Below are 15,423 nucleotides of genomic sequence, written 5' to 3'. Positions count from 1 at the left end.
AAGAGTAGAGTGTGATTTCTTATTTTTAAATAGTTTTTTTTATTCTTTTTTATTTTATCTATGAAATAAACGGTGAAAGATCATATTTTACTTTCTAAAGTAAAATTCAAAATTTAGAGAATCAAAATCCTATAATAGTTATAAGAGAAAATTCCACTTCCCTCCCTTGCGATATGCTAAAATGACGCTCCCCTCCCTTCTATTTTATAAATGTACATTCTCTTCCTTTTTAACTTTTAAAAAATTTTCTATTTAATTCATTTTAATTTTTTTGTGTTAATTAATATTAACTTTATCCATTTTTTAAGAAAAAAAATTATTTTTTGAAAAATACCTATTAACAAAAATTTTATTTTTTATCATTAAATTTTGCTTACTAAAATACCCTTTTAATAAATTATTTTTTTATTGATTAAATTATATTTTTATTAAAATACTTTTAAAAAAATTAATAATTAAATTATTTTTTTATAAGATACTTACCCTTCAATAATTTTTTAATTTTTAAATTATGATTTTACCAAAATTTTTATTAACAATTATTTTTATATTTTACTATTAATTTTTTGATATCAATATATATTATTTTAATATTAAATAAAAAAATCTTACCACTGTTAATATATATAACAATTAATATATATAACAATTAACAGTGATAAGATTTTTTTATTTAATGTTAAAATAATATATATAGATATAAAAAAATTAATAGTAAAATATAAAAAAATTGTTAACAAAAATTTTGGTAAAATCATAATCTAATAATTAAAAAATTATTGAAGGGTATTTTAGAAAAAAAATTATATAATTATTAAATTTTTTAAAAAATATAATTTAATCAATAAAGAATAATTTATTAAAGGATATTTTAGTAAGTAAAATTTAATAATAAAAAATAAAATTTTTATTAATGGGTATTTTTTTTAAAAATAATTTATTTTTTTTAAAAAAATAGATGAAATTAACATTAGTTAACACAAAAAGTTTAAAATGGATTAAAATATAAGTTTTTTAAAAGTTAGAAAGGAGGAGAATGTACATTTATAAAATTGAGGGGATGGGAGTGTCATTTTAGCATCTCGCAGGAGAAAAGAGTATCTCACAGGAGAAAAGAGTGTAATTTTTTCTAATTATAATTATAAAATGAATACTCGAATAAAGATTTTATAATTGTCTTCATATAAAAATTTTACTTTTTAACCTTTGAATGATGAATTATAAGGTTAGATTTTGATATATTATAAAAATGTTGTTTTTATTTAAAACGTGATAAAATAAATAAATCATACTTTTATACAAATTATACAAAATATTTGTATAAAAAGATGTTTTTGACATTTTGATTTGAGTAAGTCCTAATTATAATTATTGATAAACATCAAGTAAACTTGCATGGCCGAAAATTTCAAACTTCTATGATTATTGTTTTATTATAATTAGCCGGTGAGTTCATAATGTCATTCCCCAACCATCAACTACTTTAAGCACGATTATTAGCAAACAATCAGATTAGGTTAAAGTTATTGCCGGATGTAATTAATTTCCATCTAAAAGGAGTAGTTTTCACATCCAAATTAAATTTGATCTCGTTAAATTTTGGAAGGATGGAATACAATAAAAGTAAAGTTTCCAGAAAAATTATTTTAAGTTATATCATAGATTAGTAATATTTAAAAAAAAAAATACTATAGATTAGTAAAACGGTAGAACTAAAAAGGATTTACTTTACTTGTGAAGAAATGATAGAAAAATTCAAGAGTAATCAATCGAAATTATTATTTTTATGTCAGCATTTTTAATTATTAGTCTAATTACTTTAGATTAAAAATCTAATAATTATTGGTTAAAAACAATAGTTTCTTGAATTTCTAGTATTTCTTAACGGTAAAACTGACATATCTGCTTTTAAAGTGTAGATTACATCTGAACAGAAATTATTCTTGTGGCAGGTAAAAACATTGAATGCCGGTTGGTGGAGGTGATGGGTGAAAGTCAAGGATACAGAGCAGTTAATTAACTTTTACCCCAATTCATAGTCTGAATAAAATTGTATTAGCCATAAGATTTCCACAAGTAACTTGGAAATGCAATTAGGATTTCAGGAAGAAGGCCACATATTATAAATGCATTTGTTCTTGCATCTATAACTGGCAAGCATTATTGTCCCACCATGTGATGAAATACTTTTAATACTAAAACTATTTTTTGTAATTTTGCATGTGAGCTTTATTATTTTCAGCATCGAACGTTCACGTACAAATCAAAATAACTTTCTGTGTGTAGCTTTTTTGTGTGAAACATAGCATATTAGCATATTATCATTTCCTGTACTAAAATGTAATTTTATCAATAATAATGAATATTGTAAGATATGTTGGATAAATTATGCTGCATGGTTTCACTACTTAGAATGAATTATGAAAGCTAGCAAAGTAAATACATAGTTACATATACTAATCACTTAAGGGGGCCTCACTATTTAAGCCTTCATTTTTAAAATAAATAAAATATTAACAGATAATAATTAATGAATTAATAGCTGGACGGCAGAATCATGTGGCTAATCAACCACGAAACTCTTTGGGAGGATTTAAGCCATAACTAAGCTAGCTGTTCAGCAACGCATCGCGAGAGTTTCAACTTCCAACAACAGAATTGATAGCATCAACACGGTATACGCGAGAGTCCTCTTGGCATGAATTATTATATTGTTTTCTCATGCATACATAGTATACTATACTAAGAATACGTTATTGACGAGTTGACGAGTTTCTCATATATGCAAAGATTAGTAAAATGAAATTCTAAATGATCTACTATGAATAGAGGTATACAATAATCGTATTCTCAGCACATATGCGATGTTCTCCGGTTCAGTCACATCATATGCGACTTCCTAGTTGTGATTTTCTTACAGCATTTAATTTTAACTTGTAACTTGTAAGGCCCTTCCAGCTATGGTCAACTATTGTGGCTATATAAAGTCAATTATATAAAATAAACAATATTTATTGATATTAAATTTTAAATGTAAAATTTTAAATTTTAACTTAATTTTTACCAAGGAAAATTTTTTAACCAATAAAATCATATAGAACGAGTTACATTTAAATTAAGACCATTTATTCTGATTATAGAACTAATCTAAAAGTAATGTGTTTATGTCTAATATAATAGAAAAATTTATTGGTATTTTTTTTTTTTTAAGAAGCTAATCTATTCCAATTGTAAATTTTCGAGAGATTATTTATCAGTGTGCTCCTAAAAATATTAATCTATGTCAAGCAGGCCAAGAAACAATAATTAGCAGACTTAGAAATATTTATCAGTTGTTAAGTGGTTTGTTTTCTATTTTTGGTCGTGAAAACTGTTTCGTTTGTATAAGACTTTTGACAAGCCCAAACATCGGAAAACACAACAAAGCCTGATGCTAGTTTCCAGACCCACTATCCAAAAACAATTTCAGACCCAAACTTCGAAACTCAAACCCTGAAAAAAAAAAAAAGAAACTCAAACCAAACATTACCCAGAAATTTGACCCGAAAAACCTCAAACCGAACAATTACCATCTCCCAACTCCTTGCCTCCCTCGCTCCTTTGATCATTTAAAAAAAAATGGTTATGCTACGGTGTATACAAAAATTAGTTTTAAGCATATTTATAGAAAGTTTCTAATGTCTCTTGTCTCTTCTTCACTTCACCTTCCCAGTCTCACTCTGCAAATCTACACTCTTTCAAAGCATTGTTAACCATTTTCTTCTCCTTGCTTTTCATGACGGTTGTTTTTTAGACGCTCTAAATTAAAAGTAATACTACACGTCTAAGTCTTTTTATAAATTAAGTCTAATTAAATTAAATAATAAGATTTAAAATAATATTAATCATAACTGATTTTTGTTATATCAAATTAATTTAATTAGACTTGGTTAACAGAAAAATTTTGGATGTATAACATTATTTTTAAATTAATATCTCTAAATAAAAAATTAAGACGACTAACTTTGATATATAACTATAAACAGTTATTGGGAGAAACAAATATGAACTTCACTTGACTTGAAAGGAAGGGCTAATTTCATGTATTCTTTTCAGCATGGGAATAAGTTCATTGCAAATACAAAACCTACAATTTGGAGTCTTTCTTTCGACCTTGTATGAATTCCTGCATCTTCTTGAATTGTTCCTTCGTCATTCCATCGTAATAATGAGCTCTCTCCTTAAATTCCATATGTAAATGATCAAGTTCATCAACTTGCATAAAAGTATAAATCTAGTTGCAAAGCTACAAATATTCTTAAAAAAAAATACTAAATAAGACTTAAAGTCATGCAATCGTCCATAATTATAAAATTAAAATAATAACTAATTTTTTTAGAAAATTTTATTTAAAAAAAAATACTAAATAAGTCCTAAAATTTTAAATGCTTTTTAAAAACTATAAATTTATCATAAAGTTTTTCTAAAACCTATTAGTTGTTACCTTTTATTTAAATAACTACTTTTAGAGTGTAAAACTTACAAGTTAAATCTATGACCAAAATTAGGGGTGGCAGCGGGATGGGTAGGGGCGGGTTTTTACCCCACTCGATCCCGTCCCGCCGTTCTATTACTCATATACTATCCGTCCCATTATTATCTGCGGGTAGTAAATTACAGAACCCGAACCTGCTCTGCAGGTACCCGTCCCGCTCCTACCGCCCCTATAAAAATTAAATATTTTAATTTTTACCTATTCATATATAAATTAAGACAAAAATTTAAAATTCATAGATAAATTAAAATACAAACATAAAATTCATACAATGTTATTAGCTAAAATAACTTGAAATTAAAAAAAAAATATTGTTAGATCACTACAAATTTAACACCATAATAAAAAAATTACAATATTAGATATAAAACGATCTTTAACCCTTATTCTTGATCATTTTCAACATCTTCATCATCATTAAAAGTTTGCAAATCAAGATTTAAACTTGAAAATCAAAAGAAATAACAATTAACAAATTAATTGGACAATTAACTGATATAAGCCAACCGGGGGAAATTTACACCGGTCAGCCAAAACCAAAACTAGTTCATGAATCAACCAAGACACAATTCTATATAGTTCGAATTACCCTAATTTGAACTTTACTCTCAATGTAATTCGAATCACAGACACACGCACACACCCACTAATTCGAATCAGCTTGATTCGAATTAGTCTGATTCGAATTACACACGTGCAATTCAAAGTATAATTCAGGTTTAGTCTATATTTGACTGCTGAGTTTGATTATTTGTGTTTGTTGAGTTTGATTATGCTCAAGTTCAGTGCTATATTTGACTACTGTGTTTGATTATAAATTGAGTTTGATTATACATGTTTACCAAGTTTGATTATATTCAGGTTATGTGCTATATTTAATTCCTGAGTTTGATTATACGTGTTTGCTGAGTTTGAGCATAATCAAACTCAGCAAACACAAATAATCAAACTCAGCAGTCAAATATAGCACTGAACCTGAATTATACTTTGGATTGCGCGTGTGTGTAATTCGAATCAGGTTGATTTGAATTAGTGGGTGTGTGTGTGTCTGTAATTCGAATCAGTGTGATTCGAATTACATTGAGAGTGAAGTTCAAATTAGGGTAATTCAAACTATATAAAATTGTGTCTTGGTTGATCCTTCTGGAGTTGAGACATTATCCGTTGCTTGTGGAATTTCTGAAGTTGGATTAGCATTACTTTAAACTTCAATTTCATTATCATTAGGAGTAACACTGTTGCTTTGTGTATCTTCTCTAGCATTACTAGCCATGAAGTAATTTGAAAATACCTATATCAATAAAATTAAAATTAATAAAAGTATAAAAATAACATAAATCATATCATAAATGCATAAAAATTAAAATACACAATTACAAAATCAGAATAAAATTAAAATTAAAAATGCATAAAAATGATAATTCAAAACATAAATACACAAAATAATAAATACATATCTACTGATTTTTTAATATTTCTTTGTTCCTAATATAATAAGCTCACGCACCAACCTCCTGTTACCTCATGGCTTTTGCACGATCAAAATAATTAATTCCCATGTTACTATCTTTTTAAGAATTTTGATCCATTTTCTCTTTTATAACATCACATCATAGCTGCCCACTATTTGGTTTCATATCTTTTCTTGTCTCAGCATTTCATTTTTTTTGTCCTCATCCTCACATACATACCTTCCATTTACCCCCACAATTTAAATTTTGAATCAACAAAATCTTCATATTATGAACATACACATCACCACTTGCGATGTCTTTTCATTAGTATCTCATCAGTTATCACTTAGTAAAACGACACCCAAGTAGCTAGTTAGGGATCTTAATTCCTTTTTAAGCTAAATATATGAAAAAAAGAGAGAGAATTATTTCCTAAAGTTCTTCATAGTTCATACTGAATGCACAACAATTATTTATTTATAGAATAAATGATCATTTGTACCCACAAAAGATGAAAACGCTGACATATGTACTCACACTAAATCAAAACTAAATTTATATCCACGCAAGATGTCTTTTGTGTGACAAAAGTACTCTACGTGGCATTCCAACCCTCCAAAGACAGGATACTTTTGTCATATAGAGTGCATCTTGCGTAGGTACAAGTTTAGTTTTGAACTAATGTGGGTACATATATCAGCATTTTCATCTTTTATGGGTACAAATAGTCATTTATTCTTTATTTATATTATATGTCCTCGATAATTATTCAGAAACGTAGATAAAAGTTAAAGTTGTTTATCAAAATGATGAACTATATAACGATATAGTTATATACAGATTAGGATTAAGGAAGTTAATTAGGACATAAGAAGATATATAGAATAGAACAGAAAATTATTGCTTTGATCTTTATTCTTAACAAAGGAAACATAACAGTTTGTGATTTTCTTCATAATTAGAACACCATGAGCATATTTTCTTTCATAAACCAAATCATTTTGATCTTGAAGGATCCATTCAGTACTCAATGACAATTGTAAAATCAGAATAAAATCAAAATCCAAAATTTATAAGAATGATAAAGAAGCCAAAACAACTTCTGCATATAACCAATCAACAAATATATTGTTCTCTGAATCAAGCTGTTTCAACCCACCAAACCTAGTAACAAACTCAGGAAACTCCACAAAGAATCTATTATCACCCAAATCAAGAAACTAAGACTCTTACAAGAAAAAGAGTTAGGCAATGCAGGTTATAAAACATGCTCATAAAAGGAGTTTCCATGAACCCTAAGAGAAACAACTCTGTCACATAATTTCTAAATTAAAGCAGGAATCTGCCCAGTCAAAAGATTCCATGCACTAAATTTTAAAGGATCTTTTGAGCATCAAAATTAATTTTAGTTTTTGCTTAACTATTTTAACATAAAACTTAAATCATAAAAATTAACTTAAAAAGAAAAATTGAAGAAGTACAGAAGCAGTAAGTAGTGAGTGAGGAGTGCTTAGTGCTTACCAGTCACTAGAGAGACGACGAGGGATAAAGGAGGGACGACAAAGACCAGAGACCACAGATCAGAGAGGCGAGTCGGCGAGGACAGTGACGGCGAGAAGCGGGAGCGACGCTGACGTGGGATCTGGGCCCTAATTCTTTGGGTTGGTGAGCGACGGCGGCTGTGACAACGCCGACCGGCTTACTGCGACGGAACGAACTGTGACGACGAGTCGACGACTGACTGGTGGTCTGGTGTAGCTGAACCGAGGCTATGGTCGTTGGAGAAGAGCTGAAGAAGTGACAAAGAGGGTTGGGAACTAAATAGGAGTGACGGTGAGAAGTGAGAACTAACCCTAATTTCTAATATATATATATATATATATTCCGGGGCGGGTTTAGCCTAAACCCTATCCCGTCCCGCCCTACGCATTAACCCGCCACGATTTATATCCGACCAGATAGAGGGTGGAGTGGGTACCCGCGAGTACGAATACTACTGCCATCTCTAATCAAAATGCCACATAACACAATATTACTGCAAAGTTAAATGACCGAAAAGTCCATCTATAAATTAAAAAATCCAATTCAAATTATATAGTTTCTTGTATTTTGAATTTAATTTCCTTAATATGATTTCATATCCAATTTAATACAATCCAAATTTTCGAAATCAGAAGTAGTTCGGTTGAGTCAATTTTTCCCAGATATATTTAAAGTTCGGAATATCTGTCTGATCTGTCTTTTCCCTATAAACCAATGCTTTGTTGGAGTTAGTTAGAACCTTGGTGTCAATATATATAGTTGTTATTCCTTTTGCCCTTTGATATCTGTGCTTTTTATGTAGAGTAATAGAGATCAATTATTGAACTACCTTTTTTAAACAGTGATTAATGTAATATATATGCTCATTTGCTTGTCCAAAATAGTTCTCTTTAGTTTTATCTTTAAGCTAGGTGAGTGTGAGTAAAATAGTTAACCAACTTTTGAAGCTGACCATATACCTGCCCTTGTAGATTTTTGTGCGGGACAGTTTGTGCAAGAAGCATTTCCATATATTTGTTGCATCCAACCAAGTTGATGAGAAGTGACAAGCCTAGATTCTTGCTTGTGTTACTTGAAGTTGACATTGTCCCAAAGGTTTTTTTGGCTTACTTTAAGGTCTAAGGATGTTCCAATATTAATGAAAGTTTTAGCTGGCTCCAGTCCAGATCATGCAACAATAACTCCGCGTGCTGTGGAGCATTCCCTCTCTCTTTATCATGTTTTAATGTGTCGTCTTGTTTATTTCCTTGTCGGAGAATCCCACTAATTTCACTTTAAATGCTAAAACACCCTACCTATCTTAATCCTTCATTAGGCTGTCTAATTGTAAATTCCCACTACTCATGTTCTTTGATATATTCTACATGATCAGATGTGTCACCCCATTATTTTTTCTTTCATAACATCACAATATCACATACTTTAAAATATTATTAAATATTATTAAAATATTATCAAATGATCAAATATTATTAAAATGTAAATTAAGAAATTATTAAAATTATTATTAAGTGTATGTCTTATTTAATAATTTTCAATGGATTGTTTGATATTTTTAGTGTGCAGGAAGAAAAATAAAATTGTTATCTTCGCTCAAGTGATGAAAGCCCAGTTTGATTACTAAACATGCTTAGCCCAATAATAGTTGTTCTTTTCAAGTGGTTGAATATTAAAAGAGAAAAGAAACCAAAGGAATCCAAGTCTCTCAAAGCCCAATATTAATTGTTCACTTCAAGTAGTTAAAAGGCAAAGAAACTCAAAATGGCCGAAGGATTTCAAAAGCATGCTTCGTTGCTCCATGCCTTGATTATTTTTAACTCAATTAACTTTATTCCTTGGTAACCAAAAATCAATTCAATTCAATTTATTTGCATTGAAAGCTCCACGGTTACCTACTCCCTATTGTGGAATGGAATTCAAAATTCAAATGGATTAATTGCTTGCATAGCTAACTGAAACATAAAATAAATTGAGTTAATTTTATATTGAATGTTTTGTTTCTTCTCTCTCTTCACTCTTTGGTTGTTTCGGCTGTCACTTCACTCGGGAAAGAAGAGTGAACAAGTTATCAGAGAAAAGAGAAGTATAGAGAAAACAGTGAAGCTATGAAGAAAAAAAATGCTAGGTTGATTATGGCATTTGCAAAAGGAAGATTTGAAACATGGTGTGGCTAAGATCTTTGCCACTAAAGGCAAGATTTCAAGAAGAAGCTTCAAGATCTTCATGCCAAGAATAGAAGCAATTGGCCTTGGTCAGAGAAGAAGATCTCTATGGTAAAGCTCGTTTTCACTTTTGTTCATCCAAGATAGAAGGTAGCTACTGGAGCTACGTAAAGGAAGAAGCAAATATGGAAAGGAAGGAGCTGTCAAGGATCAGAGATTCATTAAGGGTCAGTGTTCTTTTTTGGAGCCAAAGTCAAGATCAAGGGCTGAGAATGAAGAAGCTTGATGAGAAGGGATGAGAGAGGTACATGCATGTTGGTTTGCTTTTCGGTTTTCCCTATCTCTTCTCTCTGTCCGAACCAATGCTGTGTGTTGGAGAAGATATTGCTGGCTTGGCTGAATCGGTTTCAACCTTGGAAGCTTTCCCTTCTATAATAAGGGTGAACAGCCAAGGGTTGAGACAAGGAGAGAAAGTGAAAGCACAGAGTTCTCATAGCTACCCAAGCTTCCTGAGTTCTTCTCCTTCAAAGATGTTCATTTTATTTTCTTTTTCTTAGTATTGTCTGTCTGAGTCTCATGGTAAAAGGCAAACATGGTGAGGTTTGTAAGAAAAAACCATTGACAGGAAAAAGACAGTGATCAATATTAGAGAAAAACTCATAGATGTCTCAGAGTTTCTTTGTACATCTGTTTGTTGTGTTTCATGATCCTGTGTGGATTCCCTTGCAAGTTGGGTTAGCACTTTGTGGTTGAAAGCTTGGTAGGTGACCAAGTCAAGTTCAGATTTGGGGATAGAATCTGGATTTGTCCCAGATAGGAATGGGTAGTTCCTAGGGAAGAATTGGCGTATGTAATCTGATGATTATAGTGAAATTTCGTCATTGTTGTGATGGAGACTGGATGTAGGCTGCATTGCACTTAGTAGCTGAACCAGGATACTTCTGGGTGTGAATCTCTCTCTCTCTTTTACTCCTATTCTGTTTCTGTTGTACTGGAGACAAAATTGAAAAATATCTCCTAATCGGTTACGAGACAAAAAGAAAATGTCTCTTGACTGGTTATGAGACAAAAAGTAGAAATATCTCCTGAAGCTATTTGAAAAAGCAGAAATTAATATACAGCAAAAAAGGGGCTAAGATTCAACCTCCTATTCTCTTAGCCACTGATTACCATCAATTGGTATCAGAGCTTGGTTTCAAAGAGATCAAGCTTTGCATCTTGGAGAAAAGATCCTGATGGCGACTAACAGTGGCTCAAATCTGGTGGCCTATACTCTGACAGAACGGTAGTCAAGCAACAGACCTCCTTTCTTCAATGGAAAGAACTACAGTTACTGGAAAGAAAGAATGAAGATATTTGTTCTATCTGTAGATTACAAATTTTGGAAGATAATTCTGGAAGGTCCACAATTTTCGACCACTACTGGAGCTGATGTTGTGGTTACTCTTAAAGGTGAAGCTGATTGGAATGACGATGACAGAAAGAAAGTAGAGCTCAACACCAAAGCGGTCAACTTGCTCAACTGTGCGGTCAGTTTTGAGGAATACCGACGGGTATCACGATGCACAACAGCAAAGAAAATCTGAGACAAACTACAAATCACTCATGAAGGCACAACCTAAGTCAAGAGATCCAGAATAGACATGCTAAATAGAGAATATGAAATGTTCTCAATGAAGGAAGGAGAGACGATAGATGAATTGTTTGAAAGATTCAACGTCATCGTCACTGGCTTGGATGCTATGGGAATCACATATTCTAAATCTGTGCTTGTGAGGAGGATATTGAGATGTCTCACAAAAGAGTGGGAAACTAAAGCAATAGTGATAGCTGAAAGTAGTAACATTGTTACTATGACCTATGATGATTTGAGAGGAAATTTTTACTTGCCTTTGAAAACATAAATTTGAAAAAAGATACAAAAAAGAAAGGAATTGCTCTCAAATCTGTTACTGAACCTCTGGAAAATAAATCCAGTGATAACTCTTCTGAAAATGAATTTGTTTTGTTTGCTAAAAAATTTAGGAAAATGGTGAAGTTGAAGGAACGAAACAAAGGAGGCAGCTCAAGGAAGCCAAAGAGGGATCTAAGCAAAGTAATCTGTTACAACTGTAAAGAATCTGGGCACTTCAAGTCTGATTGTCCAAAACTGAAGAAGGAGAACAAGCCAAAAAGAGGAAAGAATAAGGGTCTCATGGTATCTTGGGAAGACTTAAAAATGACTCTGATGAAGATGAAGAATCAGAAACCAAGTCTCAAACCTGTCTCATGGCCGATCATATAGAGTAGGTAGTATTTCTTGATCCTTCCACTAAAGACCTTCATCTTATGATTGATCATATTTCTGAAAAGATGAAATGTTTCTTAAATGAAAACCAAGATCTTAAGTCTCAAATAGAAATACTAAAAGCTGAAAATGGTTTTCTTAAAGATAAATTAAGTCGAAACTGCTATTGATCTTGTTGAAGAAAATAAGCAGTTAAAAGCTGAACTTAAGAGCTGTGAATATCTTCATTATGTGACTGCAAATCTAAAATATTTTGAGAAAAATGAGTGGCTGCATAAAGAAATAAAAAGACTTAAAGAGGACCTAGCCAGCTTTGCTCAAAGTTCTGAAAATTTAAATCAACTCTTGACTAGCCAAAAACCTCTTTATGATAAAGTTGGTTTGGATTTTCACAAATCTAAAAAATTCATTGAAAAATCTTCTTTCACAAACATGACATCCTCTTCGGATGACATAAGGTTTCAAAACCCATAAGCTTTAGAAAAACAGCAACTCATAAATTTTGTAGATTATGCAATCAGAATTGTCATTTTCCCATTCAGTGTTCCATAAGAGAAAGGATGATTGGAGATAAAGTTTACAAAATTGTTTGTGATTACAATGGCTTGGGATAAAGAAGATGGTTTGACATCAAAGGATCCAAAAAGATTTGGATACCTAAGGTTACTTAAACTTGTTTTGTAGGTTTGCCTAGCATCCAAGAGAAAAGACAACATGTGGCATATGGATAGTAGGGGCTCTAGGCATATGACCGGAAAATCAACATTCTTCATTAAGCTTGATGAGTATGATGGAGGCTTTGTTACTTTCGGTGACAATGGAAAAGGAAAAATAGTGGCCATAGGTAAAGTGGGTAAGAATTTCTCTTCTTTCATTAATGATGTTTTGCTTGTTGATGAATTAAAGCACAATCTTCTAAGCATTAGCCAATTATGTGATCTTGGTTAAGAGGTTATTTTTAGAAAATTGGATTGGTTGGTTATTTGTGAAAAATCTGGTGAAATTTTGTTTGAAACTAAGAGGTACAATAATGTGTATAGATCAACTCTAGAGGACTTAAAGGATCAAAAAGTAAACTGTTTTACTTCTCTTGAATCTGAAAAATGGCTTTGGCATAAGAAATTGGGTCATGCAAGCATGTACCAAATTTCTAAACTTGTTAAAAAAAATTTAGTTAAAGGAATTCCTAAAATTAAATTTGATAAGGATATTACTTGTGATGCTTGTCAACTAGGCAAACAAGTAAAATCATCTTTTAAACCAAAAGAAGGAATTTTCACTAAAAGGCCATTAGAAATGTTACACATTGATCTCTTTGGTCCAACTAAAACTCAAAGTTTGGGGGGGGGGGTAAACCTTATGGTTTGGTAGTGGTAGATGATTACTCTAGATTTGGTTGGGTTCTTTTCTTAGCTCACAAGAATGATGCATTTCATACTTTTTCTTCTCTTTGTAAAAAGATCCAAAATGAAAAAGATTTAAAAATTGCCCACTTGAGAAGTGATCATGGAAAGGAGTTTGAAAATCAAGATTTTAAAAATTTTTGTGATGAACTTGGAATAGCACATAACTTTTCATACCCAAGAACACCTCAACAAAATGGGATTGTTGAAAGAAGGAATAGAAGCCTTCAAGAAATGACTAGGGCAATATTTTGTGAAAATGATGTTGCAAAATTTTTGTGGGTTGAAGCTGTAAATACAACTTGTTATATTTTGAATAGAACCATCATTCGAAAAGGTTTAAAGAAAACCCCATATGAGCTTTGGAAAGGAACCCCGCTCAATCTTAAGTATTTCCACATTTTTGGATGCAAATGCTTTGTACTCAAAAATAAAGAAAATCTTGGAAAATTTGATCCAAAATCTTACGAAGGAATGTTTGTTGGATACTCTACCACTAGCATAGCATTTAGGGTTTATCTCAAAGAACATAGAACTATTGAGGAATCTATACATGTGACTTTTTGTGATACTAATTCAATTTCCAGTGCCTCTTTAGATGATGATGCAGAAAGTGAAGCTGACGTGAACCATCAAGAAAGTCAAGAAAAATCCAAAATTGTCCCAAGTGATGAATCTGTCCGTCCAGAAATATCTCATCAAGATGGAAGAGACAATTCAGTTTTGTCTCTTGAACAAGCCAAAGAATTTAGAACAGAGCTGTCTATTGAAACTCGTCAAGACAGAAACTTTCCTCAAAAGCCACGTGAATGAAAATTCTTGAAGGATTACCCACATGAATTCATCATTGGTGATCTTTCTCAAGGCATAACCACAAGATCCTCAAGCAAGAAGCAAACCGAGTCAAGCAATGTTGTCTTCTTGTCCTAATTGGAGCCTCTCAATGTGAAGCAAGTTCTTAAAGACCCTTCATGGGTCAAAGTCATGAAAGAAGAGCTAGCCCAATTTGAAAAGAATGAGATTTGGACTCTTGTACCAAATCCAAATAGTAAGAAGGTAACCGGTACAAAATGGATTTTCAAAAATAAATTAGGTGAGGATGATAGTATTGTTTGTAACAAAGTTAGACTAGTGGCCCAAGGTTACGATCAAGAGGAAGATATTGATTTTGATGAGTCATTTGCTCCGGTAGCAAGAATGGAAGCAATTAGGTTGCTTCTTGCCTATGCTACCCACAAGGACTTTAAAATATTTCAAATGGATGTTAAATGTGCTTTCCTTAATGGTTTTATAGATAGGGAAGTATTTGTGGCTCAGCCCCCCGGTTTTGAAAGCAAAGAGTTTTCAAATCATGTTTTTAAACTCTCTAAGGCTCTTTATAGCCTTAGGCAAGCTCCAAGAGCCTGGTATGAAAGGCTTAGTGCCTTCTTGTTGGAAAATAAATTTCAAAGGGGTACCACCGATACTACTTTATTTATAAAAGAATCTAATGATGATATCTTGCTTGTTCAAGTTTATGTGGATGACATTGTGTTTGGCTCGGCCAATGAATCCTTGTGTGAAGAGTTTGGAAAACTTATTATTAGTGAGTTTGAAATGAGTTTAATGGGAGAATTAACCTTCTTTCTTGGTCTTCAAATTAAACAAACTCCTAATGGTATTTTTATTCACCAAGGTAAATATGTCAAAGAGTTAATCAAGAAACTTGGTCTTGAAAATTCTAAACCAATGGAACTCCTATGCATCCAAACACAAAACTTGACAAGGATGAAAATGGGAAGGATGTGGATGAAACAAAGTATAGAGAAATGATAGGATCCCTCATGTATCTTACATCCTCTAAACCGGATATTGTTCAAAGTCTGGGTGTGTGCTCAAGGTTTCAATCTCACCCAAAAGAATCACATCTTTTGGCCGTTAAAAAAATCATTAGATACATTAAAGGCACATGTGATTTTGGCTTGTGGTATCCTAAATCTAATAAATTGTGTGCAGTAGGGTTTTGTGATGCAGATTATGCGGGAGACCGAGTGGATAGAAG

The sequence above is a fragment of the Arachis ipaensis genome, chromosome B1 (genome assembly GCF_059453495.1).
Source record: "Arachis ipaensis isolate K30076 ecotype BB chromosome B1, ASM5945349v1, whole genome shotgun sequence".
Taxonomy (NCBI): domain Eukaryota; kingdom Viridiplantae; phylum Streptophyta; class Magnoliopsida; order Fabales; family Fabaceae; genus Arachis; species Arachis ipaensis.
This window is presented reverse-complemented; position numbering follows the sequence as displayed.